General features: G+C 44.9%; 2 protein-coding genes across 3 annotated transcripts in view; both read right to left on the bottom strand.

The window, feature by feature from the left end:
- The window catches only part of LOC126558132 (E3 ubiquitin-protein ligase RING1), a 470,233-nt gene that overhangs the window by 400,796 nt on the left and 44,296 nt on the right, over positions 1 to 25,141 (bottom strand). The gene's annotated exons all lie outside the window — the stretch shown is intronic.
- Positions 10,064 to 25,141, bottom strand: part of LOC126557104 (V-type proton ATPase 116 kDa subunit a 1-like) — a 263,661-nt gene continuing 248,583 nt past the window's right edge. Inside the window, exon 7 of the mRNA XM_050212766.1 lies at positions 10,064 to 10,078. The gene's annotated coding sequence lies outside the window, so the exon portion shown is untranslated. The remainder of the gene's footprint in view (positions 10,079 to 25,141) is intronic.

The following is a 25,141-nucleotide window of genomic DNA, read 5'->3' as shown; positions in this document are numbered from 1 at the left end:
AAACGCCCAAAAAATTGCACTCGAGTCGTATTTGGAGAAAAGGGCGGGAAGGCGGTATGGGGGGGTACGTGGTGAAGGGCGACACGACAAGTGGTCGACGCGAATCCTGCTTCTCCTGTAGGGTTAATGACACCCGATGATACATTGGCGCTGGGGCAGCACCAACGGTCACGGAATCGCTTTTAAGCTGATCGGTGATAGCTTGATCAGCCAAAATGAAGCACCACACCACTGGTTAGGATGTTGGGCTGATGGCTGGCTAGCGAGATGATAAGGATTTTGGCACGCATATGAATTAGCTCATTAACGCCCCATTAGAAAGGGAGTGTTTCGAGCGTCAGCCAAATTGAACCACACACGTGCTCGTGAAGATCCAGATGAGCGATAACGATTGCGCTCGTTAAGCACCTTTATCCTGAAGCTTTTAGGGCTAGTGGAAGGCTTTTGAAGGGGTGAATAAAGCTGTAAAATACAGCCGAATTCTATTCCTGTGGGAATACGTTTCGCATCGTACAAATACACCGATAGCCAATACACACCTGTTCAGACCGATCGCTTCGTTTACTGCAGCCGATCCGGACTTGAAATTGCCTCATGTTACGTTATTTCATTTTCTTGCAGAATTGCAAAGACATAAGAAAAAAAAAACACATACGTAACATTTAATCGTACACCGTTCCACAAAGCAGCACGATCGATCGAAACGCAGTCGCTCGTCATCTGCTTCGCGGCGTAAATTATTAATTAACGTCCCCGTTGGAAGGTGGTTCCGAGACCGAGCACGAGCGCGCGCGAATGACCTTGCCCGTGAACCATGGCCAAGGTTCTGGCAAGGCCTTCACACAGACGTCTTACGCCATTCCACCTTTCCAGCAAAGCGACAAACGCGTTTTAAAAATAAAACGTAAACGGATAACTCAAGCGGATGGCTGAGAGAGCGATGAAGCAACAACGGGTTGGGGGGGAAAAAAATCTCGCAGAAAATAATCAAGGATCTCTAGAGGGTGTATGCCTGTGTGAGTGTTTGTGTGATGGCCTGAAACTGGTCGACAACCGTTTCGCCCGAGATGGGTGATAATGTGACAAAAAGTTCAACCCATCGTTTGGTGCCAGTTTCCCTACCAAACTCCTGTACAATGTGTCGAACACGGTCGGATGAGGACCACAAAATAATGAGCCAACCTTCGGTTGCTGAAATCTGTACCAGGCGACCAGTTAAATGACCTCGTACGAGCCAGGACGAACATACGTTAGGGTGCTGCTGCTGCATTCCCAAGGCCTTCCCTCCCATTCTGAACAGGTCCATCCAAAAACGATTAAATTAAAACTGGTTTCTGTGGTTCGCGAGTTATTGTGTCGCATCCGTCCATCCCTGGCCGTTTGCTATATTTTTATGTGTTTGTTGCTTGTGCTTCTTATCCACTGCTCTCCTGCATGTGGATGGACACCATTCCACCATTCTGTTCTTACTGCTTGCGGGTTCAGTTGTGGACCCTTTTTTTCCTCCTTTTCCGCTGTGTCTCTGCACAATCTTGCGCCCTCTCGTCCCCAAAAGCCAGCTGCTTTGGACGCTGTGGTAGACATGGAGTGCCAAAACGCTCCGGATCCAAAAAAGGGAATCGATTTGAATTCTTCATTCTCCAATTGAACTCGATCATAATTTTTACGCCCGAGAACACCGCCCAGCGGGTGTTTCTAGTCGAACGGGGTTCGATTAATTTCATCCATCATAGCTCAATTAATCTAGCAAAAGGGAGGGCTTCACAAGGGGCCGGGACGGGTTTTGAACTCCAGGGGAGATCGAGTTCGCTGTTGCGGTGATCAATAGCCAATCGTGCTTAAATTCGCACGCGTACGCGTCTGATTACGACTAGCCGAAGATGTCACGCTTTAATCGGGTTCGTTTCTTGCAGCAGCATACAGCTCTCTTTTGGTAGCCAGCAGGTGGCTAAAAATCCCGTTAAGAGGCTTGTTTTTTTTTTATTTGCTGACGTCTAGTCGTACTTGCTTCCCCACAAGCGCTCGCTACAGACATGCAGATACCGGTTGATGTCATCCCGAAACTGTCACATTAGAAACAGAACCACAAACAAGTCCGGTTGTGCCTATTGCCCAAAATTAGTCAACGAAATGTAGTCACCCCTCGGCATGAAATATGTTAAGTGTGAGCCGGTTTGGTTCGCTTCTTTCTTTTGTGTGAGCGAAAAAAAGTGAAATCAATCCCATCAATGTCTCGCGGTCTTCGCTCGCAAAAAAAAGGTACTCCTAATTTGCGAGTGTGAATTTCTAATCGAGGAAAACGAAATCGAACCAAATGCCGTACCAGCGCAAGGCACCTTGATTAGACTGGTCGTTTGTTTTCGTTGAGGGATTTTAGGTTTTTCTTTTAAAATGTTTTCACACTGATTCCGGCCCCTTTACGGTTGCGGTTGCGCTTCCTAGGCGCTAGGGCGGGCATCTAAACTAAATTGCTGCACAAGATTGATGATGACGCACCGGGCACACAAGGTAGACTTCGCGAAAGTGTTGGAAAAATAGTAATTTCTTCGCCATGCTCCATATAGTGATTGGAATCGGGAGTTCATTTGCCAGAAACGAACAAAGCAATAATATTAGGTGCAAAAATTAATGAGCCACTAACGCGTTGCTTTCCGTAGGCTGCCCGAGAAAAAGGGTGTTCTCGTTTAGACAATGAAGCTTTTGGTTCGATGTTTGGTTTCCCATTCCCGCACAAATTTTCCTCCCGGCCAGCGAACAAAACCATTAAAACCTGTCAGCCCCATGCTGAGTCGTCGATTTGGGACAAACAAATAAGCTGTGCACGTCAAGCGCAATCTCGGAGGGAGAGAAAATTTGCTCTGGCGCTATTTAAATTTTGCGCTTCAAAAGAACGTTTCGGCGAAACGGTTAAACGGCTTATCACACGTGCTCCACGGTGCTGACCTTATTGCTATTTTTGCCTCCAAAGTCCCGCGTACGATGCACGATGCACAATCCGATAAGAACGACCGGTATCCGACGTCTACTTTAAGCGTCTTATATAGGTATCGGTCGGGCTACCCTCCTTTAAAACCGAGCGACCAAACCAACCGTGCCACGTGCCCGCGGTGTGCGCGGATGCATATGAATGGAAATTGGTTTTTGCCCCCATTTTCTCAGCACGGTTGGAACTTACACCGAAAGTAACACCGTTAACGAGGCGATAAACTGCTTTTGTTGTTTGCTTCCATTTCGTGTGTGTGTGTGTTGGGCTGCCATATAGAGCTTATTAATCGGCTCACTTTCTTGTGTCCCACCGAAAGTGAGCTGAGGCGAAACAATATGCCACTGTGGTAATGACCAAAAGTAAGAGAAAAAAAAAACAGGAAAATCACCTCCGGAAAATGGTTATAATTCGGTAAGTGAGATTGCGCCAGTCTCTCTGTTACGGAAACGAGGCTGAATTGCATATTGCATTTATTGTCAGATGGAAGAATGACCTTGTTTGGATATTGTTGCTTGTTTACTGCTTCCTGTATTCGATTCACAAGATCATAGCACATAAATAAGATCACAGCACATAACATTGGATATGTGTCAAAATGTCACATAGAGCTTGAATATTGCCCCATAAATATCTTGCTGACAGGGCAAATGTGCTTATAAAATGATAATTAATTTCACATAATGTCATTTTTTGGTACAGTTTTTCGAAAACTGATGTGAATGTTTAAATGTTAATGTGTGTGACTCTCATTCTAAGATTGGCTGAGATGAAAAAAGACTTAAATGCCGTGTATGAGACAAAACTTGTGCTTAAGGGCTTTTAAAGGGAGATGTTCAGAAACATCATTGAGTAACTGCTGTGTTTAGTAGAATATTTTTATTGATTTGTTTTTATAGTTTTGTTTCCCTTATATTGTAGTTTTATTTATTCTTTATTTAACTAAAAATAGTTAAATCAATCAAAAAGTAGTCTTTAGATCAGAAAGGTTTTTAAATTTTAAACTCGTCTTTTTTCATGTGGCCATTACTCATTGTCAAAAATGCCTGCATATAGACCTCAACCAAAACCTTTAAAGGATGTGATGAAAATATTTTAATTGTTAAATAGGTCTCTGTAATAATTAATCTTTTCTTTAATTCACTCGTTGTTAGTTCACTTTGATCAAATATTATGAAATTTGTAAGCATTTCAATGCAAATACTTTACATAAATATCTTCTTCATTGCACACATTCCGCTATTTTATAGCACCATTACTAAACCCTCAAATGATGCAATTTATCATCCAGTAAATACCTCCTTCAAGTAGATTAATTTTGTTCAATTAACCAGATAAGCGTACCATCTTCGGTTCGCCTGTTTGCTAAATAATAACCCAAACAGAAAAAAAAATCGCATCCCCCATATCGTATATCTACCACGGCGGAGATTTACACACCGGATAGGAATTAATCAAATCACTGTCCACTCAATTAAACGCACATTGCCAGTCCACCGCAATCCCGTTAAGAAGACACACACACTCGAAGGTGTACAATTTCGGTCGGCAAAATGGCAAGTTCGTAGCGCGTCCAGTTACCCGTTCTTGCAACAACACTTGCTACAAAACAAAACCATACCGCCTTAAATCGCGTACATGAATCAGTTTCCGAAAATGAATGGCCCCTTAGGATAATGTCATCGGTATGATAACATCCACAGAGATGTCGGTCGGTGACAGGGTTTTTTGTGCGGTGTTTGAGCTTTCCACACCGTGTCGTATGGTCGTCATACATTGCCGTGCAGGTAGATTTTTCCGACCGACGCTAGCCGATCGGCGAAACGGTATAAAATTACCAGCTCGGCAGCTTGATCCAATTATTCGGGACATGCCGCTACAACCTGATGGTGGTGGTGGTGGTGGTGGTGAAAAATGTTGTACACTTTCTAATTTTCGTCCCGTTTTTGTGCACCGATGCTGATCTGTGGTCGGCGCCCGGAACGTTACTAGCAAAAACGCGAACGAATTTAGCAACGGCCTAGACCTGAACCATATTTTGCCAGCTAGAGAAGGCCCCTTTGAATTTCATATTGCACGACGTGCCTTTGCTTCCCAGCATAAGGAACATACCTACGCGGCTCGATCGGGGTTTCGCGAGGGCAGGTTTTTGCCGATCCGCGGCCGGGCACGGATCCGTCACGTTCGTTTTCACACCTGAAGTAGCCGGCACTAATTAGGTTTCGTTTAGCCGCGGTGCTAATTGGTCTTTAGATGTGGGGGAAACTCGAGGAGAGTGGGCTAGAGGCAGCGCAGCATGGTTCGCTAACTGAATCATAAAACATAAATTTATATGCCCGTAATTAAGACGTGCGCTTATTCCTTCGGCACGATTTGTTAGTTTGTTTTACGTTGATTAATGGTTGCAGTTTGATTGGGGTTCGGTCATTTTTTTTTTACTCATTTATTTACTTCTGTTCGTGCGCAGATGACCTTGAAAGGATGATCCATGCAATTAGATAACAAATTTGTGGGGAACACGAGCTGCTATCGTTAATTTCGCAACAGGTTTAGTAAAGAGGAAAAACTAACGTTCGTCGAGTGATTAATTAGTTTTTGTTTTATAAAATAAAGGTTTTATTTCACAAGAAAACGTCTTCTAACAGCTAATAGCCGCACCTGAAACACTTCTTAAGCTTATCTATCTCAAATGGATTTTTTACACACAAGCGCTTGTACAGAAATTCTAACACACTCTAACAACATCCAATTGACCTCTTTAAGACGTACAAAATGCATGTTACTAAAAGGCGCACACGAGCGATTAGCCCTTTATCGGTTTGCATTCCTTCGTCCCGCATAAACGCGTTCCTGCACGATTACCGATAGTGACCGACAGTGTGTACTCTCGTCGCAAAACGATTTTATTGATAGAAAACCTCCCTGCGTCTCCTGCAAATCCTGTGAATAATCTCACCTTAACCCTAAAGGTGCTAAGGTGTCGTGCTTCCTTCGCGGCTAAGCTTAGAAATTACTCAGCTTAGGCTGAAAATTAGCACCGTCAAGTGGTTCTTTGGCGTTCGAAAGTGCGCCGGGCATTAAGGAGACCCGTTCGCCTTTGGGGGATGTTCCGTGCCGTTGAATCGATAGTGAAAGACGATAAGCGATCCGGGCAGACCCAAACTCTGCGGTGCTTTCCGAGCGCCCCCACCCTATCTTTACATTTCCGAGATACATTAGGAATTTTTACAACCACTGATCAACAGCCGCGTACGGGAAGATCACCATCATCACCTTTGTGGTGATGTGTGCTGTTCGCCTTTAACTGAAGCCCACCTGACGGGAAATCCACCCAAGGGGGCACTCCAGGGATGCAGGTTGACTGCCTGGCCGCTACGGTCGCTTGGTGTGGTGTGTTATGTGGTGCAGATTGCTAGATCGATTGCCCATTTCCTGTAGCAGGTAGCGGATTCTTTTGCAGATAAATTTATTCCGCGACCGCACCGCAACAAGTCGCACGGTCTTGATGCTAACAGGTTGATCGGACGTTTCATTCACTCGCCCGGAGAATGGCTCCACCAGATCGTGCCAGGATCTAAATTATATGAGTGTGAGCTGGTTGGGGGGGCTGGCAGCGAGGTCGTCATGTGATACGCTTGTACCGGTGCCTACCGCAATGTTTACCATTCAACCGAGGCAACAAGCGCAGTGTGTTCTGGCTCGGATTTTACACGCTGTTTTTTTGCCGTTCCTCCTGTTTCCCGGCTGCTGTGACGACCTTTTCATCGTTCCCTTGTCGGTCAATAAATCGTGCAAGCCTTTGGACCGGTTCACTTAGAGCCTTACCATGCTGAAGTTGCAGTAAAACAAAAACATTACACGGACAACGAGAGAGGAAAAACAGACTAACAGGAATGCGTCGCCCAGATCGTTCCGATATTCTGACGCTATTCTTGGCTGTCGGTTCGCTTTGGAACGGCTAGGAAAAGCTGCAAGCCGTGGTCGGTGGTAATGGTGGGAGGTAATGAAGGATAAAAAAAGAAATTACCTGTTCACAGGTCGTCATCGTGGGCACCCGAGACTCGATGAGACCCGTTGATGAGACGAACGCCTGCAGGAACCGTCCACGGTAAAGATACGTGCAATGATTAATTAATGGTGAAATGTTGATGAACAACACCACCGTGCCGATCGCGAGCAACGAACGCGATCCTCATCATCCGCTGGATGGATTGATTCGAACAGCCAATCTCCTATCACATCCAATTTGCCTGCCACATTTTCTATATGGATGAGAAAGGAAATTTCATAATCAATATCTGTAGCGGGAGTGGATTGCAGAAAAAAAGGACGTTAAAGTAGCAGCCGCAAAAACTGAAAGAAACAAAAGAACCGACCGATGTTTGCTGCACACACTAATGATGGAATATCATGGAAAACCTTTTTTGTTTTGCTTCTTCTGCCAAACACACTGGTGCTTTGGAATTAAAATAAGCGGAAAGGAAACGACTACTTATAGTGTTCTGGTGGTGTTTTGTGTACAAAAAAAAACCCCGCCCTCCTCGAACAACGGAAGCATCGAAATACCCACCCACCCAAAAATTCCTCAATATGCGGCATGCCGCAAAACGTACATGAACCAACAATCTTCTAAATGCAATAAAAACAGCAAGCTGAAGAAAGCGCAACCAACATAAGAGAAAAAAGAAAGCTAACCAAATCTTTTGCAAACAAATATAGATATTTGGTAACCACTAAACACGTCAGTAATAATAAACGCGAATGTGCCGAATTTAATATTTCTTTCCCAACCCAGAGGTTCGTCTCGTTTATGGGCGTTTAAGTCATTTGTACTGTTTGCGTAGCGTGTTCAACCGTATCCGCATCCTTTCTATCACGCACACACGCACACACAACGTTTCACACAGAAGAGGGTGGTGGGAAATAGCGTGCAAAATGATATTGGGAAGTGAAAAATTCGACCAGATTGTGGCATTGATTATATGCATTCAGGTCAGGGACAAGGTACAAGATAGGTTATAATTTCGTTTGGACGCCTTAAAAATCGTGTTAGTGTTTATCTACGCTCACACACACACACTCCGGTACATCCCACCGTGTACTGCCTACTTTCCGTGCGTCTATCTATTGCTTCCTCGCTGTGGGGCCACGATCGTCTTGTGCATTGAATGCGATTTTCGCTGTCCATTTCACCATTCACCCGTTGTGCGCCGGTTCGTTCCGCGTTTAACGGAACGCGTTTTCATCTTCGCTTTGCTCTTACCGTACAACACCCCCGTTTTCCACCTCCCGATGCCCCCTCAGCACAATCAACCTCATCCCCGTTACGGTACGGCTAAAAATAAAAACGTTCTGTGCAGGCTAGACTGAGCTGCGGTGTGTATGGTTGGATGTCAGTAGATCACGGTGATGTTGGAACGTCAAAAAAGGTCGTCTCGGTTGCCACTTCGCACACATAATCATACGGCACAGCTACCAGCGTCATTCGCTTGGCAAACCCCTTCCCAGACGCTACCGCCTAGAAGGAAATGACCATAAACATAAAGCGAAAGGAAGCGTACGTGTGTATCTAGGATGAAGCTTCATTCGCGAGTGATGCGAAAGGATGCCCTTTTTGCAACAGCACAAACAAAAAAGGCGTGTTTGGTAGCGTATCCAATTCATGGCCCAGTCCAGATGAATGGCACGCCAAAGTGACAGGAGTGGGCCATCACTGTTTTGAGGTTAAGCGACAGCTCAAATCGGATCATGTCCAAACCGTCCCACCGTCGGTGAAGGTTTCGGGATCACGATTCGAATGTCGCTGTCTGTAGTGTCCGGCGTGAGTGTGATGCGATTCCAAAAATTTTCTACCGCTCCAATATGGGAATGGTTTACCGCTCTCGTGCACTCGTGCCCTCCCCGGACCCAACTACACAGCCTCACCAAATCAGCAGATGGCTTCCGTTTGCGCTTAGTCATGATCTTTTCTTGCTTTCCACGCGAGTGCGATTGCATCGGCTATCCGGTGGCTACTGGACGTGTACATGATGTTCCGTTTTTTTGTTGTTGTTGTTGTTGTTGTTGTCTGTGTACTTGCACCATTCCGCTTCACTTTTCAGCCTTTTGGGCTGGGTTTCCCGCTCACCAACCATTCCCGATCGTAATTTCTTCTATTTATTACATTTTTGCGTCTGCCCTCTCCAACGCTAACCTCCAAAGTCCCATCGCACCTTTTACGCACACACACACACACGCCAGAGACCGATAGTCCTTTGCAACGGCCGCCACCGCCATACCTTTGCAAACCCGCACTCGGTAGGGTAGGGAACGCACGATTTAATCCACTTTTCTTTCCACTATTTGTGTGGGAAAATAGCGTTCGGCATTTATCAATAAACCACTTTGCTGCCGTTGTTCCATCGGGGGATGCCTTTTTTTTTGTTACTGTTGTTGTATTGAAGCTGGGAAGTAAGGTGGGAGGAAGGTTTAAGGGAGGCAATGAGCCAGTAAGGTACAGCGGTAAATGTGTGGTGCATTTGCTTGACTGCAGCAGTAATGATGACGCAGATGATCGGTCGGTCGGATCAATCTGGCCCGCTATTGATCGCTATTGATGATCGGTTATCGGAAAACCGAGTGGGAAGAGTTGTTTTTAATTTTGATTTCATGAACTGTGGGTTTTTTTTTACGTGCCGAACGACCCAGGTGGGGCGAGGATTATAAACCCTTCAGAAAGGTGATGGAAATGTGATCTCACACTTCTAGAATTTGTCAGGTTATCTTTTTCGGAAGTTGACAGTACTATCTGGAGAAGACTTTGGCTGCCATTTTTGACTTCGTTGACAAGATTTAACAGCGTAGCAAAGGATAGTAATTCCTTCAAACTTGTTTTATACTTTATCATATTCTCTAAAGAATCTGTTACTTACGACAGTTTTACCTTAACCTTGCGTTTTTATGTGTTGCAAAAGTTATTGGAAAAGCTTAAAGGGTTGCTTTACTTCATATAGTTTTCTTCTAAAGTTTTCTTCGAAGATTCTTGTCCTCAATTCACGATTTTTTTTACATGTTCTAGTGCCAAAAATTCAATCAACTAAAATCTTCAAAACAATACTTGGCTGTCAATTTGACTAAAATCGTTTATACAGCTTAGTTACCTACTCAATCGCTGTTTCAACCGTGAGCTATTTGCGTATTTCGACAGTTTTGTCGTATCGTTTTTCAACACTAGAACTACCAAGTATTTAAGTCATTTTGACTTGGTTTTTTTTCATCTTTGGACTACATTTTTTTATGGTTCAATATTTCTGACAATGTTGATGCATGACTTTCACACATTTAATAGTTTGTTAATTTTTTTTTTTTTTTTATTCATAAGGGACGGCCTGGCCGTATTGCTTACAATAAACTTAAAATTAGTATACTCCTTTCCTCTTTGCTGGGAGACATTTCCTTCTCCGAGCTGTGAAAGGGCACCATATCCCGGGTGTGCTCGGTTGAGTTTGTTAATTTTTATGAATTTGAAAATTAATGAACAAATAAGTATGAATAAATCAAATATTGGGATCTATAATGTGTTCAGCCAGAAAATTAGAAAATTCTAGCCAGCTTTTGTCAAACAGTTGAGCAGTCATCAGCAGTTAAACCGAAACATCCCGGAGCGTTTGATATTTGAGGCATTCTCCACCACCATTGGTCTTGCTAGTGTTAATAAGTTTGCTCTCTCAAGGGTTATTAGAACTCCAAACCGAAAAACTAGAATAATGCCAACAACATAACTAGAACACTTCTTCACACCGACCATCTGCTGATCGGCAAAGAATGGAGTGTAATGAAATTTTTAATTTCGTTCAAAATACCGGTCCATCGGGGCGACGAATCTCGGTTCCCTCTCGGGTTCGGGTCGCACACTAGATGAACTCTCAAACATCCGTTAAATTCATTTCACGCTCGAATTTTTGCCCACCCGTTCCTTATGCTGCCGCTACCACCGGGGCAAAGTTACCGAAAAGGGCCCCATACACAATTGTGCTGCCCAGCTCCGTACACAAAAGGATTGTAATTTCCTTCCAATTTAGTTGCGAGTTTCGTCGTTCACCGGGGTAAAAGATGCTGTGCAGCCCGTTTGCTATTTTTTCCGTTCTGGCACACGGTAAACCTTCGACAAAACGGTACGGTTCCGGTGCGGGAAATTTAAGAGAAAGGGAGAAGAGATAGAGAGAGAGAGAGGGGAACAGGGAAACGGGGAGGATAGCGATCACTCTATTATCACCATCATCACCCGCACGTGATCGTGAGCGGTCCGTCCTTCGGCCCCGGTTTGACGTAAGCGAAACGTCGTCTCCGTGCGTAGATACGTAAATCCGAGCAGAATCGAGGCAGTGTGGGCACGTCCGGAATTTGACCGACTTCCGAAACAGGGCCGGGTCGAGGTTGACGGCTAAATGAGCAACCGACCGCGTGTTGCATGATCGCTTCGGGAAGCGTCCAATTCATTACGCCGACATCTTCATCATCATCATTTTTTTCGGGGGAGTGAGATGATTGTTCCACCTCCCCGTCCGAGGCCTCATGCTCCAGTGTGCAGCTGGGGAGGGAAACTCGAGCCCTTTTGCAGGGGCACCATCACCATTGAGGGCAGAGGGTTGGGCGGTCTAGGTTTGACCGCTTAATTGACTCATTTGGAAATTGGAGGAAAAAACGAATCGCTCGTTTAGAGCGGTTCCCACGTGCTTCCTCTTCCCGGTTTCCTTTTCTTCTTCAGCCGTTCACCACCTTAAAGTCCAAAAAGCTGTTAGCGTGCAGATGCGTGTTGCAACCAAGAGCGAACAAAAAAAAAAAAAAAAGCAGAGCATTTGAAGTAACATAAATAGCATGTCTTTCCTTCCTTTTCTCTTCCAGTACAGCGCATTTAAAGCAACTAACTTCTCTTTCCTGAGTCCTCAAAATCGAATTAGGAAGATCATTTCTCACGGGGGTAGACTCACAGTTAGGGAAGCTATTAAAGCTGCACAAACGGCGGCGACACAACACTCGAGAAACTCGGGAACTGGAGCGAACAACATTTCTGCCGTCCGCCGTACCCTCGCCGGGCATCAACATCAAAGCGCAAGCAGTTTAGCAATGATGTAAACGCTTGTAAGAGAACAAGCAATCGAGAACATTATTAAGGGGTGTAAAATGTTGGGCCGGAAAGAGTTTTCGTTACCAAGCGCTATAAAACCAAAACTAACCCGCTTTACCGAAAGACGATACGTTTTTACAACCGCACCATACAGCTTTATGGCTATAACCATTTCAACACAGCACTGAAGCTGAAAGCGTTTGCCACTTTCTTCCGATGCTTCCGAGCTGGTGAAAGAAGAGGATCCAAAGTTCCAGAAAATACGGCCGACTAAGGGGGAGACCTGTGACAATGCCATTTCAACAGCAAAAACAAAAACCCTTGTTTTTCACCACCTTTTGGCACTCAATAAAAAAATCTTTTGTTTTAAATTGGTAGAGGAAAACGACACTGCCGCAAACAAAAACCAAGCAACATGCAAAACTGCCCCAGCTCAACAACTTCACAGCCCGACCGACCCAGTTCGGATTTAGCTAGATGCTAGTGGTGCGAGTTTTGAGAACTTTTTTTTTTGTTTTTTGGTATCGATTTTCTGTTGCCATTTTTCTTTTGTTTCTTACCGCTTAACATCATCGGATGAGGGACTCCGCTATTGGGCGCCCAGACGGGCACTGTTGTGGTGTTTTTGTTGGTTTCGCGAGCTCTTGTACCCAAACGATCGATCAATTTGCGTGTGAGAAGTTCGAAACGCTCATCCACGAATCCGTTAGTCGATATTTAACAGCATGCGTGAGGGTGCCTTATGTGCGATTGACAGCGACATACACCTCATTCGCCATCACCTACAAAAATTCGTAAATTAACCCAAAGAGTTTGAGCTTTTTTTATTTATTGGTTTCCTTCAATTTGTGTGGCTCTTTATGGTGATTAAGCTCATCAATCAGTGTTGCGGTTGACCTACCTTTTGTAAGGTGTTTTTTCTTGTGTGTTTTTCGTTGTTCTAAGTACAGTGCATCGCGTGTGAAGTGTGTCGAGATCGGTCTTTACTGCACTTCAAGCCATTCAAGAACAAGGACAAGGATGCAAATTTGTTCCTCTTATGCTTACGTCATCGCGAGACTTATGGTGGTTTGACGAGAGGGTAATTTGAAATTATTTTAATGTTCAGATAATGAGTTGCGAGCTAAATATGGTCTGCGAAGAGACTCGAAATTGGTTTGAAGGTAAAATATTATCCTGAATGTTAACGAAAATATTAATAGGTTTTGGGCTGAACAGCACTGCTGGAAAAAAATTTAGAATATTTTAAATTCTACTGTGAATTTTGTACAAATTTAAATATCTAAACAAGGACAGTTGTTAAAACTATCGTAGAATAAACAAGGAACGAATGACTATAAAGCTATGAGCTGTCATATTGGAGTGATCTTCGTATTCACATTCAGCCATGGATCAACCAATGTTTAAAGCAATGGGTAATTAAATGAAATTACCTAATACAAATAATTTTATGGAATAAGATGGTTTAAAAAATGAATCAAACAACATGTTTATTTAAACAAAATTTAGTTGAAGATCATAACAAAGCGAGCTTACCTTTGGGTCCACTTTAACAAAGACCACTTTTAAATACTATTTTTATCGATACGATACGGAACTTAAACCTGAAGATTTTAGATGATTTTACTACTATACTTTCGATCATAATTTTGACTCGAATAATTAACACAAAATTATTCCATCTCACAAATAAGCTCACCAGTGCAGTTTCAACGATGCCATATCTTAGTGTGTCACATCTGTCACCTACCATCATTTAAATCTTTTGTATCCGACACAAAGTGAACTAGGAAATTCCCAGCGTATTCATTTCGCTGTGTGCAAATTCGCAGTGTTTAAAACAAAACAAAAAAAAAAACATCACCCAGTCATAATAAAAAAACCAGAGAGTGGTTTGACTAGTTCCCAGCGAAAGCGAATCTAATTTTTACATTCATTTACTAAACGATCACACGAAAGATCGCCAAAAATTTTCCTCCATTTTGTTCCGGTACCTCGGGGCTCGGGTGTTTTGGTTTTCCATTGAAAAACACTCCCAAACTAACCTGTGATACCGGCTTTCGAAAGGCAGCCCATCTACTGCCACCGGTCGTTTTGATCTTTATGCGCTCAATTTATGCGCACACTTTGGGAACACGGATCAATGCCGCCCGTTCCTAATGGTTAGCTAGTTTCTTCCCGCCAGTCGGGGAAGATTACAATCCAGGGGGTTGCTTTCTTTCCCTCAGAGCATTGTTTTTGGGCACCGGGCAGACCGGTTGTGCGAGACGATGTTGCCTCTAGTTGTCTGGCTTGGTTAAGTAGTTGTAGCAGTCTGCGGAACACATTTCGGTATGCTCCAGTTTAAGGCCACGCACAGGCACAGTTTTTCGAGTAGCCGGGCTCCCGATACTACTTTTGCCCTACCGCCGGTGGGTTTGGCCTTGGGTTATTGTTTTTCGGAAGCTACACGGCTTCCTCCATGGGGGAAGGATAGACATGCCACTTTATGCCACTCTAGTTGCAGCGCATTGTTGTTAGCTTACCGCCCATAAGTATGCGGGAAGCTGGTTTTGATGCCTTTTTATTAGTGGTGGAATAAGTAGTGTGTATCTGCATAACAAGGTGAGAAAGAAAATTCACCCCACCAATATTAACGTCTACGTTAACTTTTTTCGCTTTGTGTAAATGGATTGCGTGGATTATGATCACAGTGGAGGTGCAGTAGCATCAAGGTCAAAGAAATGAATGGATGTAGATGTGTCAAATTAAAAGGAAAACAAAACACTTAATTTCTACTCTCCCCCTTTAAGCCTTGTTTTTCGCGCATGGAAATTAGCATACTCCGTTCCACATAAAAGTGGTGATAATATGAAATATTAAACATGGTTTCCCATCGTTGTTTGCATAGATAAGGCCCATTTATTTACATATAGCAAAAAAAAAAACACTCTCTCCTAACAATTATGGTAATTAATTAAGCAATAAATTAACTAATCTCCGTTCCATTTCTCATAAAATTTTCAAAATCGATGATTTTACAGTCGTGAAACGACTTGCAGCAAATCGTGAGCTTGACCACATGCGAGTTAAATGGCAAAGCTGGTTTTTATTCCTCGTTCAAATATTTACTTCATTCACCCCCTTTTTCTCTCATGTGAAATATCTTCATCCCCATCGAATCACTCATTTGCCACTCTGTTGCTACCGTAGTCCAATTCAATGCCAATCGGCGAATGCTCAACTGCAAGCGGAAGAACCTTTTTAAAAGAACTAGGACAATAACCTCGGCACTTCCACAGAAGTGGTTTCTTCTTGTAAGGTTTTCTGATTAACGCTTAGCAGGGTTAGTTGGTCCCCCTTTCTACCGCCGCTATGCCACCACTGATTGGCCAACCAACATCCTTCCCGATCTCCCGTTTTTGGCGCTCCCCTCTGCCACAGCCACTTCAACATCACTACTGGCCAATATTGCTAGCTCCGATTTGCCCTAAGTCAAAGACGAAATTAGACGCCACAATGGACAATGTTGTTCATCATTATCTCTCCCGACCGAGTGGCTACGATTCGATTTGTTTGGTTTGCTACACTCCTTGCTCTGTGCGGCTTACACAACTGACCAACTAAACGCCACAACTCCAATCGCAGCAAAGCGGTACCGATTTCCGTGCCCAATTCTCTCTCACACGGGCTCTGACTGCTCTGGCTTGTCTCGGTGGTAAAGTAACAAAACAATCCGACAACGTCCGAGAGCTGCAAAGAACAAACCTAATAAATCAATCATACCAGGCGCACGCGGACGCCCCAAACGTAACACGGTGATGGATAAGGAAAAGCCGTGTGTGTGTGTGTGTGTGTTTCGTCGTGTTCTACATTTTCTTCACCCTTGTGTGAAGGTGAAACGTGGTGAAAGAATCTTCCGTTTCGCTTCCCACTACCCGCACACACTCACACACGCTTTCCCTAGGAGATTCTGACATCGCGTCAGCTTTTGCGTACCGCGTGAGGGCTCATCCAGCACGCCCGCAATCGGGCCGGATTTATTTCTAGCTCTGCTCGAATGGCCCACTTCGCATGCTGTAAGAAGAGGGAAGAATGTTGCGAGGGAGGGAGGGCGCCAACCGTATGTTCTTTCCGTATGGCCCAATGACCGTCGAAACCTAGATCAACGTGGAAAGGAATGGAGTGGCAGGCAGGCAGTGAGGACAATGAACCACCGGATGGATGCACACGGACCGGCACTTCTGGGCCATATAACATAAGAATCAAACAAGAAAACATAGCCCCACAAACACACGCGCAAGAGATGTGTGCAATTTTGACAAAACGACTGCTAATGAGCCCTCGATGATGGTCCTGTTAGGCTGGTCGATTCTATTATCTTCTGCACATTGGTTCCGGTCGAACGAAGGGAAGACGAGGGGCGCGTACTGACAGCGGACGACGGGAAACGGTTGCTTCTTTCATTCAATCCCCCAAAGCGCAGGGGCTTGGAAATGGGGTAGAATTGGGTTATCCGAAGGCGTACCTAAAGAGTGTGAGGTTTTGGCAAGCGGTATTTTTGCAAGGCAAATTCCCGGACGCAACCGAGTGAAGAACAAACGGGGATGGATTTTTCTTTTGGGTTTTGTTTAACGTTTGTTGAGCAGCGAAATTCCAATGTTCTTATGTTTTATGTAAACGGTGCGCATCATGAGAAATTGACTCGCTGAAAAAGAAAAAAAAAAGTTGGTGCAAATGTACAGACCGGCCAAAGAAAGAAGGCCTATTCTCGTTCGCTGTAAATTGATTATTTATATCAAGAAAACGATCTCATAATGTGTTTGAAATAACCGTAATCATTCTCAAAATCGTAATACAGCCAGACACAGATAAGCAAATGGATGTTGCTTGCAAATTACTGTGTGAAATGAAATGTATATTTAATTGATATTGCATCTTTTAACTGTTTAACAGAGCTATAATGAACAGTTACGATATGATTTCCGTTTTCTAGAATGTTATGTAAAATTTAAATGATTTTTAATAAAATTAATTCGTTATTTTTCAAAATTACTTTAAAACATTGCCTAACTTCAGGCGTATAATATAATTGAATTATTACATCAAGCACCGTTCGGTTTCAACTTCGAGTTTTCTAACCCAACACTTAACGTCAGTTTAGCTAAATCTCCTGAGACACTGGCGAACTTTAAACACACGTTACACACCGCAGAAATAAGACAAAAAAGCCACTCCATCACTCTTCGCTTTGTTTTATCGTCTTCTCGTGAAAGAATAAACAACAAAACTTGACCCTGTAGGAAAATCTGTGCGCTGTCCGATCGGTCCAACCAGCATCCGCGCACACTTTGTTTACACACTGGCTGGCAAACCGTTGTTTTCGCGTCATACGCCGCCGTTGCGCCCTGATCTTAAATCTTTCCCTTTGTTCGTATCAACGTCCCGTCATCAGCGTATTATTGTCGGACGAGATTGATTGCAATAAATCTTCGCCTCGTCAGCACGGTCCGGCTAGCGAAGCTATTAATGTTCTCGCGAATAGAGGTTAGCTTCCATTTGGACACGTTGGACTTTTGAAGGCGCAAAGCGATCGTTAGAGATGCTGACAAGAAAAAATTATTTATTTTACTCTCGATCGTTCACCAATAAATTCTTCTTCAGCTCTCTCTGGGCTGGCTTCTGGCGGGTGAACCTTATGGAAGTGATTTTTATGGGAATCCTAATTTTATGGCCCTCCTACCGAACGTGCGTGTGTACGATCGATATCTAACACATTCCAATTTAAGCTTTCAAACACCCACCGGGCGACAATCTTGTGGCGATCGAGCGCGGGTCATCAAGCTTCAAGGAGCAAGATCATCAAGATCATCAACGGTGTACGTTTCATTGGGATTGTTTCGATGCTTCAAATCAAAAGTATTATGTAGCATCGACCTTGCCATTGTTACACGCTGATCGTCCTGAGCATCAGCGAAGCATGCCGAGGCTTAACCGATCGATAGACATATTGTTCAAATGTAAATTCAATCGCAAGATCATAAGATTAAAGCTCTTCACTCAGGAAAACCTATTGAAGTTTATTGATTCAATTGAATCGTGCGCCTGATGTTGCACAGATGATCGACGAACGGTTGAAGGTCTTCTATTACTCCGATACACATCGGGATTTGCGTACCGAATGCTCACCCAATCTGTTCCCAGCGAGATCCAGCAAATCATCCTTCTTTGGCTAACTTCCACACGCTTTATAAAGCTTATTTGATTATCTTTCCGTCGATCAATCTGGAGGATCACTTCCTACTTTAATAATTTCCACCTACTTTAAGTGATGCTCCTCTCAACTTGAACCAAACATACATATCTTCCGATACAAATTGCACATTTTCGCTTTCTAAGGCTTTTTTTTTTGAGCCAGCATTGGCAGCCAACTTTCTCAAGCAACTCTTGGACACTCTGCTTTAGGTGTAATCATTACACAAAAGAAAAGCCGAAATTTACCAGCTCTCGTTTGAAGGGTTTAGGCCCCACTTCGCACAGGAAAAAAAGGGTAATCGAGTTCCGGAAAAGGCGGCCACGATATCACGATTTGTGGTCGATTAATACGAATTAGTGGCAATATTGCGCACCGCACACAATTGGATTGGACCCATTTCGGAAATGGTCCCGATCGGCATTATCCATCGCGCAACGTGATCCTCGTCGAATGTAACTGCGCGTTCCGACTAGGGGACGGAGGTTCCAATTAGGTGTGTTTATTAGTAACTGCAGTTAGCGGTAAGCGCTGCTCGGTGCCCGGTGTTGAGTGGAGCGAAAGAAACTGAGATACTTTCTTATTTGATGAAGAGGAAAAAATGAAGAAATAATGAGAGAAACTAAGGGCTTTTGGACAAAGCTACGGAAGAAGTTTCACTTTCGGTGACTGGGTGGGACGTTTTGAAGAAACGTTGTCATGAGGCTGTCTCATGAAGCTGTCAACGAACTATTACAGGGTGAAACAAGCTTTGGTAGATTTCCCAGACATTGGTTTTGGATCGGGGCTTTTGCTCCATTAATTTACAAACCCTAAGGCATTCATTCTGACAAACACCAATACCCAATGCTTAGTGTCTTGTAGCACCTGGAGCAGTGACACTACAAGAAGCTACCAACTCATACCCTGATCGATCTTCTGATTTTCACTTTATTCTCGTCTCATTCGTTATGCATTGGAGCAAATTGTCGGTTCTGCGCTTTGTTTGACAATCGAGAAGGCAGAAGCATCTGTGTGTACCGTCGGCACGTCCATCTAGAATGCAAGCACACTGTACAAAAGAGCAAACGATTCCGCCGGGGCATTTTGCACACTTTCTCCGGTTCGCTGCACCACGCTAACCATGCTTTGGTGGGTTTGTTTCGCTTCGGTTTCGTTTTGCAAAAAAAAAAAAGCAGTCCAACTCACAAGGGAGTGTAGTCTTCAGTGGGAAAACCTAATTGCCTTCATTAGACTTGCCAAGAGCCTGTACCGGTTCGGGGTGGAAAAATGTAAAAGGAAAGCTACCGATTCGATGCGGTAATCCGCCTGGTAAGGTGTGTTGGTTAGTTAGTTGACGCTTCGTTACCCGGTGTGGGAAGGTTCTGTTGCGGTCGCATCGTGTTTGCTGACGGAACCATGATCGTGCCCGCGCGGTGACTGACTTGAGATGAGAATTTTCGATTATGAATGCACTCTCCTCGTCTACTTAACCTGTGATTTGTGTGCACCGCAAGGGTGAAGCCCACAGGGTCAAATTTAACGAGCCCGAATGGGGAAGCGAGTTGCACAAACCAGAGCGCACGTCAAAGCGCTTGACAGTTTATGGCGGATTACTGACTTCCGTTAAGGAAGGCATGGTGGTACGTCCACGCAAAAGCTGAGCTCGTGACAGCTCATTTGCTTGTCCGCATTGCGCCTGCTTAACACTCAACCCGGTACGGTGTACCACGACATCCAGAGACAAAAGCCTTCGCACAAGATGTTAAGTAATCTAGCGATCTCACAGGTGCATGTGCAACGGGAAACTCGTGCCCCTGTCAGCTGTGGCACCTGCACCGATTAACAAACGAACCCGCTCCCCAAACAGCAGGTGGGTTGAAAGGCCGCCAGAATATTTGCCCGAGGGAACGGTTCCCGTGGCAAGGTGATTAAACTTGCCACCTCACGCATGTCGTGCGCACCCGGTTCGGTGCTATCTGTCACTCCCGTCCGGCGCCTTACGTTTTGACGCAAGAATGCATATGAATCTGTGGGCTGCGAGAGAAAGGATTTACGATCGTTGCCCCTTTGTCAGTGTCAAATGGAGACGACCACGAGCGGGCGAACGAGAATCCAGAGCATTACGTTTGGTGAAATGTACTGAAAATGAGTGCATGGGTATGGTTTGCGGCGAGTTGGCGTCTTTACTTACCACCAGGTAACGGTTATACCAAGACAATAATACAATGTGTCGATCGGGTCGAATGGTGATCCTCCTGGTGATGCTTCACATCGTTCCTGTCTGACTTCTTAAAGCATTAATCTGACATGTTACGACCACCGTTCAGTGGCGGCCCCTGGTACGAATGGCCGACCTTCAGCCAGATGGGAGTCGTCCGTCGTCCATCCATTAATCATGTATGATTTATGGATGGCTATCTCAAATGAATAAACGATTTATAACACTTAATTATTACCGGACTCTAAAATTGGATTTCCACGGATTCCTCCCCCAAAACGGATCATTTAACTCGTGGCGTTGGTATCTTGATTCCGTACGATTGGATTCCGGGACCGCTTCATCCCTTGATGAGGAAAGCTTTTTTTTGTTTTATTGTTGTTTGGGGAAGCTTATGAATTTTTATCATCGAGCGACGCTTAGTGAAAAGATTCGTTTGCGGTTCGTTGCAGATGCTTTCGTGGTAGAGGCGTCAATCCGCAACGAAACGATCACTGTACAAGGGTGAGAGAGAGAGAGAGAGACCCCGAACGGAAGACATTTACGCGCAGGTTTATGTACGAGGGTTAGCTAAGGTAGTTAATTAACCTAAAACTACTACGCGCAAAAGGTCACCAATGGTTGATCGACCGAAGGAACGCACGGAATGAGCCATTCTGAATGTGATAGCCATTTAATGTATGGCGCGTTTGGTGCCTCGGCTCCACAACATTTCCCGTGGTCCGGTAAAACAAAACAAAATGCGGCTGCGAGTGGCTCGGTAATCAAATATTTCACGATACACGCGACATTTACGAGCGTGTCCTGATGAATCTTACCGTGGAGGCTGTTGCAAGTGGAAGATTTAAACATTAACCACGGAAGAAAAACAACCACCATCAGGTGCATGTGAGGCATACAGGCATCTCGGAATGGGTTGTCGGCATGCTAATTACGCTTACGAACGGATAGAGAGGGCCGTTTCGTGTGGATATTTGCGGTTTGCTTCAAACGCATCCCCGCCGGCACTTCGATGCAGAAGAATCCCACTGCCACGATCCTGTGCAACACACATAATAACATGTGTTATTTTATGCACTGTTGAAGCGTGTCTCTGGGGAGGAGCTGGATAAGTGTGTTGCAGAATCGAACCCTTTGGCTGGGGAGTCGGGAGATGCTGTGAAGTTATGCATGACGCAAGAGCAGTGGCGGAGTTGCCAGCCCCTCCAGACCGCCGGAGACCTAGACGATCAATGGAGGATCAATGTCGTCGTTTACTATGGGGCTGCGTATGGTACGATAGCATGCAACTATGTGTACATGCTGCATCCAGGACGTGGCGCACCGTGCCCGGTAATTGATAGTGGTGATGATCCACTTTTGGCAGGTCTCCGGGAGAATGCTTTACACGCAAACAGCAATGGCACGAAACGAGCGGAGCTTACCTGGAACAGAGCGTGTACCGTGTGATCGTGTGCGAGCGCGTTAACACAATTTGTATACAAGTAGTTGCTCCCTTTTTTTGTATTCTTCCCTTCAGTTCACTGACTTGTGCCGTCCCACACGCATCAAGAATTGGTACGGCACAGTATACTACGGCCGTTTAGCACAGCTGTCAGATTTTGACAGGCGTGCGTGGAGAGGGCGTAAAACCTGGCCTTTATTTACTAGTCCGTTTTGCGGGAGCAAGTCTTGCGTCAAATTGTCATTAGATGCACTTAATCAGGGTCTTGCGGAACGTTTTCCAGTTCCATGGAATAAAGCTTTCCAAGAAAGTAGCGATCCTGTTACTGGAGTAGAGATTTAGCAAAACACACATCGCACTAATGATACCTGTATTTGTCACCCGGATGTCATCAATCCGTCGCGGTGTTTCCGTGCTGTGCGTTGGATACTAGTAATACGGGATAACAACCCACCTAATATGATCCTAATGTAATGTCTGGTGATTCTTGTTGATCTGCCAGACAGACACACGCTTCATCCAGACAGACTCTCTGTTTGATAGATGTGTCGCGAGTTCCTGAGTCCGCAGTCCAGACGGACAGTTATCCAAGTGGTGTTTTGGGGTTAAGGATGAATGATGAAGCGTTGCAGTGTGTGCGATCGTACGAAACGAGGCTCTGCTATTTGGAATGAGATAAATCGCTCGAGCGTGCGTCAGCAAACCTGGCACTGTTGGAAGATGCACCCAATTTTCCCATTCCGCAAAGGGAGTAGAAGCTGATAAGCGTGGAATACAAAGCATGCGAACCATGGACGGAAGCCGGTAGCCCGGTAGCAGAATGTAGGGCTCGTTGGGATTGGTTGGCAGTTAGCTATGATCACCGTGAGCTAGAAATCTGAATTCCGTGCGTAGAACATTGTAACGAGGTATTGTTTTTTTTTTTCGTTTGGGCTTCCTCGTCCAAAATACACCAATTTCGATCCCTTTTTTATGGATTCAATTGGTGTATTTTGAGGAGGGTGCGAGAGAGAGAGACATGGCCTAAGATTTCTTGCGAAGAACTCACACCCTCGTAGCTTCTTCAGCAAGTCAGGGTGCGCTTATCTAAATCTCAAATCAAGTAAAATCGTTCCCCGGTAACTGTTTTTTTCGTTGCCTTCTCCATTTCTTCTCCGTTTGCTGCAGCCATTGAAATGGGGGAGGGTGGTGGCTCATTCGCGCATGCAACACACAAGGCAGCATCATGATCGTTCAATTAACAGAAATTAAGAAAATTCAACCCACAGAAACAACGGCAGCTCTCGGCCTCGCCCGCGATCTAAAAGTCTAAAGAAATGAACTCTCCGCTTTGTGAAAAAAAAACCCCAACGTCTGGGGTTTGAGGAAATAGTCATAAAATTGTATTTTATTTCGCGAGCACACAACATCCGGCCACCCGGCTACTGTAATGGTCCAGGGTCGAAGAGTTCAATAGATCACTCCCGCGTACGCTACCGAGCGATCTTCGGAGGTTCGCCGCTTGGAACCGCTTAATGCAAATTACACAGTATACAGCGGCTCAGGCTCGAGATCTGGATCGTAGTAACGTTGAACTTTGGCTTCGATTTATCGTTTAAAGGTTACGTTTTAAAATGCTCAACAGCTGCCGGGCTACTGGGTTTTCGTTCGCCAGACATATATCCCACAAGGGAACGATCGTAACGATACGATTTTTTCACTCCCCAGCGTTGATTATTGCCCATTTGTGAGCTGTTAAGGTGTAGCTGATGCTAGAGCGAGAAAAAAACGCTTACTAAATCGTTACTTACCGCTCCAGATTAAGATGCCCACGGACGACGGGTCGGGAAGATCAACCCGGTCGATCGGGTTCGTCCGTCCGTCTTTACTGTTTGTACTTCGCCAAGCATTCCAGCAGTTTCAGTAGGTGATGCATCCGCACACGCCCACAACGCCCCGGTCCAGGGCAGCGACCGCGAAATGTGCAGTCCCTCGGTGTCATTAAGCCCTTAAAACGCAAAAAGCTTTGCACGCGCAGGGCACATGGTGATAATTTCCGAGCCTGCACATAATCCTCCTTGGCTCCTTGGTGTGGCGTTCGAGGACCTCTTGGTGGGGCAGGATGGCACGGTTTACGTTTACGGCGATCTCATTAATCAGAATGTGGCAAATTATTAGGTAGCGGGTAGCTTTATTGGCGGTTTTGCGCTCATCAGACGGGCACGAATGCGCGTGCTGGGGCGTGTACACTGGCTGGCCAGGGCACAAGGGAAGACTCTTTCACTGTCTTTTTCGCCCTTTGATGGGGTGGCGATGATGGACGGATGGATCGAGATAAAAACATAAACGATCACACCCTCGTGGACGTGGCTGTGGTCGTGTTGACGCTCCTCGCATGGAGATGCACTTTGGATGGGTGTAAAAAATAAATAGAATAAAATAAACGCAACGACCCACCAAAGATTCCGTGGATCGAGTCGGCGCCATCACAGTACCATCGCATGCCCATCCCATCGCGGCCCAATCCGTTCCGGGCATAATGAGCGGTTTGGTGGTAATTCAATCACACTTGATTTCAATTGTCACGTCACGCCAAGGTTGTTATGGTCGAGTTATCTTATCCGCTTCTCACACTGTGTGTGTGTGTACTTTTTTTCTCATTATTTTCCTTTGTCCGACCAAAGAACTTGTCACGGAATGCCGCCACGGAAAACGGTAAAGAAAGGGAAGAATTATATATTTATTTGCTTCTTTCTCCAACACCCTTTCCAAAGGGTTTTCCCCCCAGGCGAAAAATGAGCAAAAACAACAACAGAACATCATCCCGGTAAGAGATTCCTGTTGTTTTTTTTTATCGCTAAGAATAAATCGAAATCACAATTGCCATTTTCCGGCTGAGGTCATAATCGGGATGGAAAACTGGGGGAAAAAGAACTTCTGCGCAGCAATGGGAGAATAAAATTGCATTCGCCACGAGACGACGAGTGCCTACGCCATCGGTAATGATAATGGAAATGTGCGGTGCTAGTGCGGTTTGTGGCCTCAAGGTTGAACACAAACGGTGGCAAACTACGGTAATGATGATGGGCACAATTAATTGGCTGCGGAAATATAATATTTTAAAGTAATCAATTATCGTAAATATATTCTATCGGAAGCTGTGACCGGTGGGCAGACCGGTGTTTGCGGGTTTGGGG

This window comes from Anopheles maculipalpis, chromosome 2RL, assembly GCF_943734695.1.
Source record: "Anopheles maculipalpis chromosome 2RL, idAnoMacuDA_375_x, whole genome shotgun sequence".
NCBI lineage: Eukaryota > Metazoa > Arthropoda > Insecta > Diptera > Culicidae > Anopheles > Anopheles maculipalpis.
This window is presented reverse-complemented; position numbering and strand designations above follow the sequence as displayed.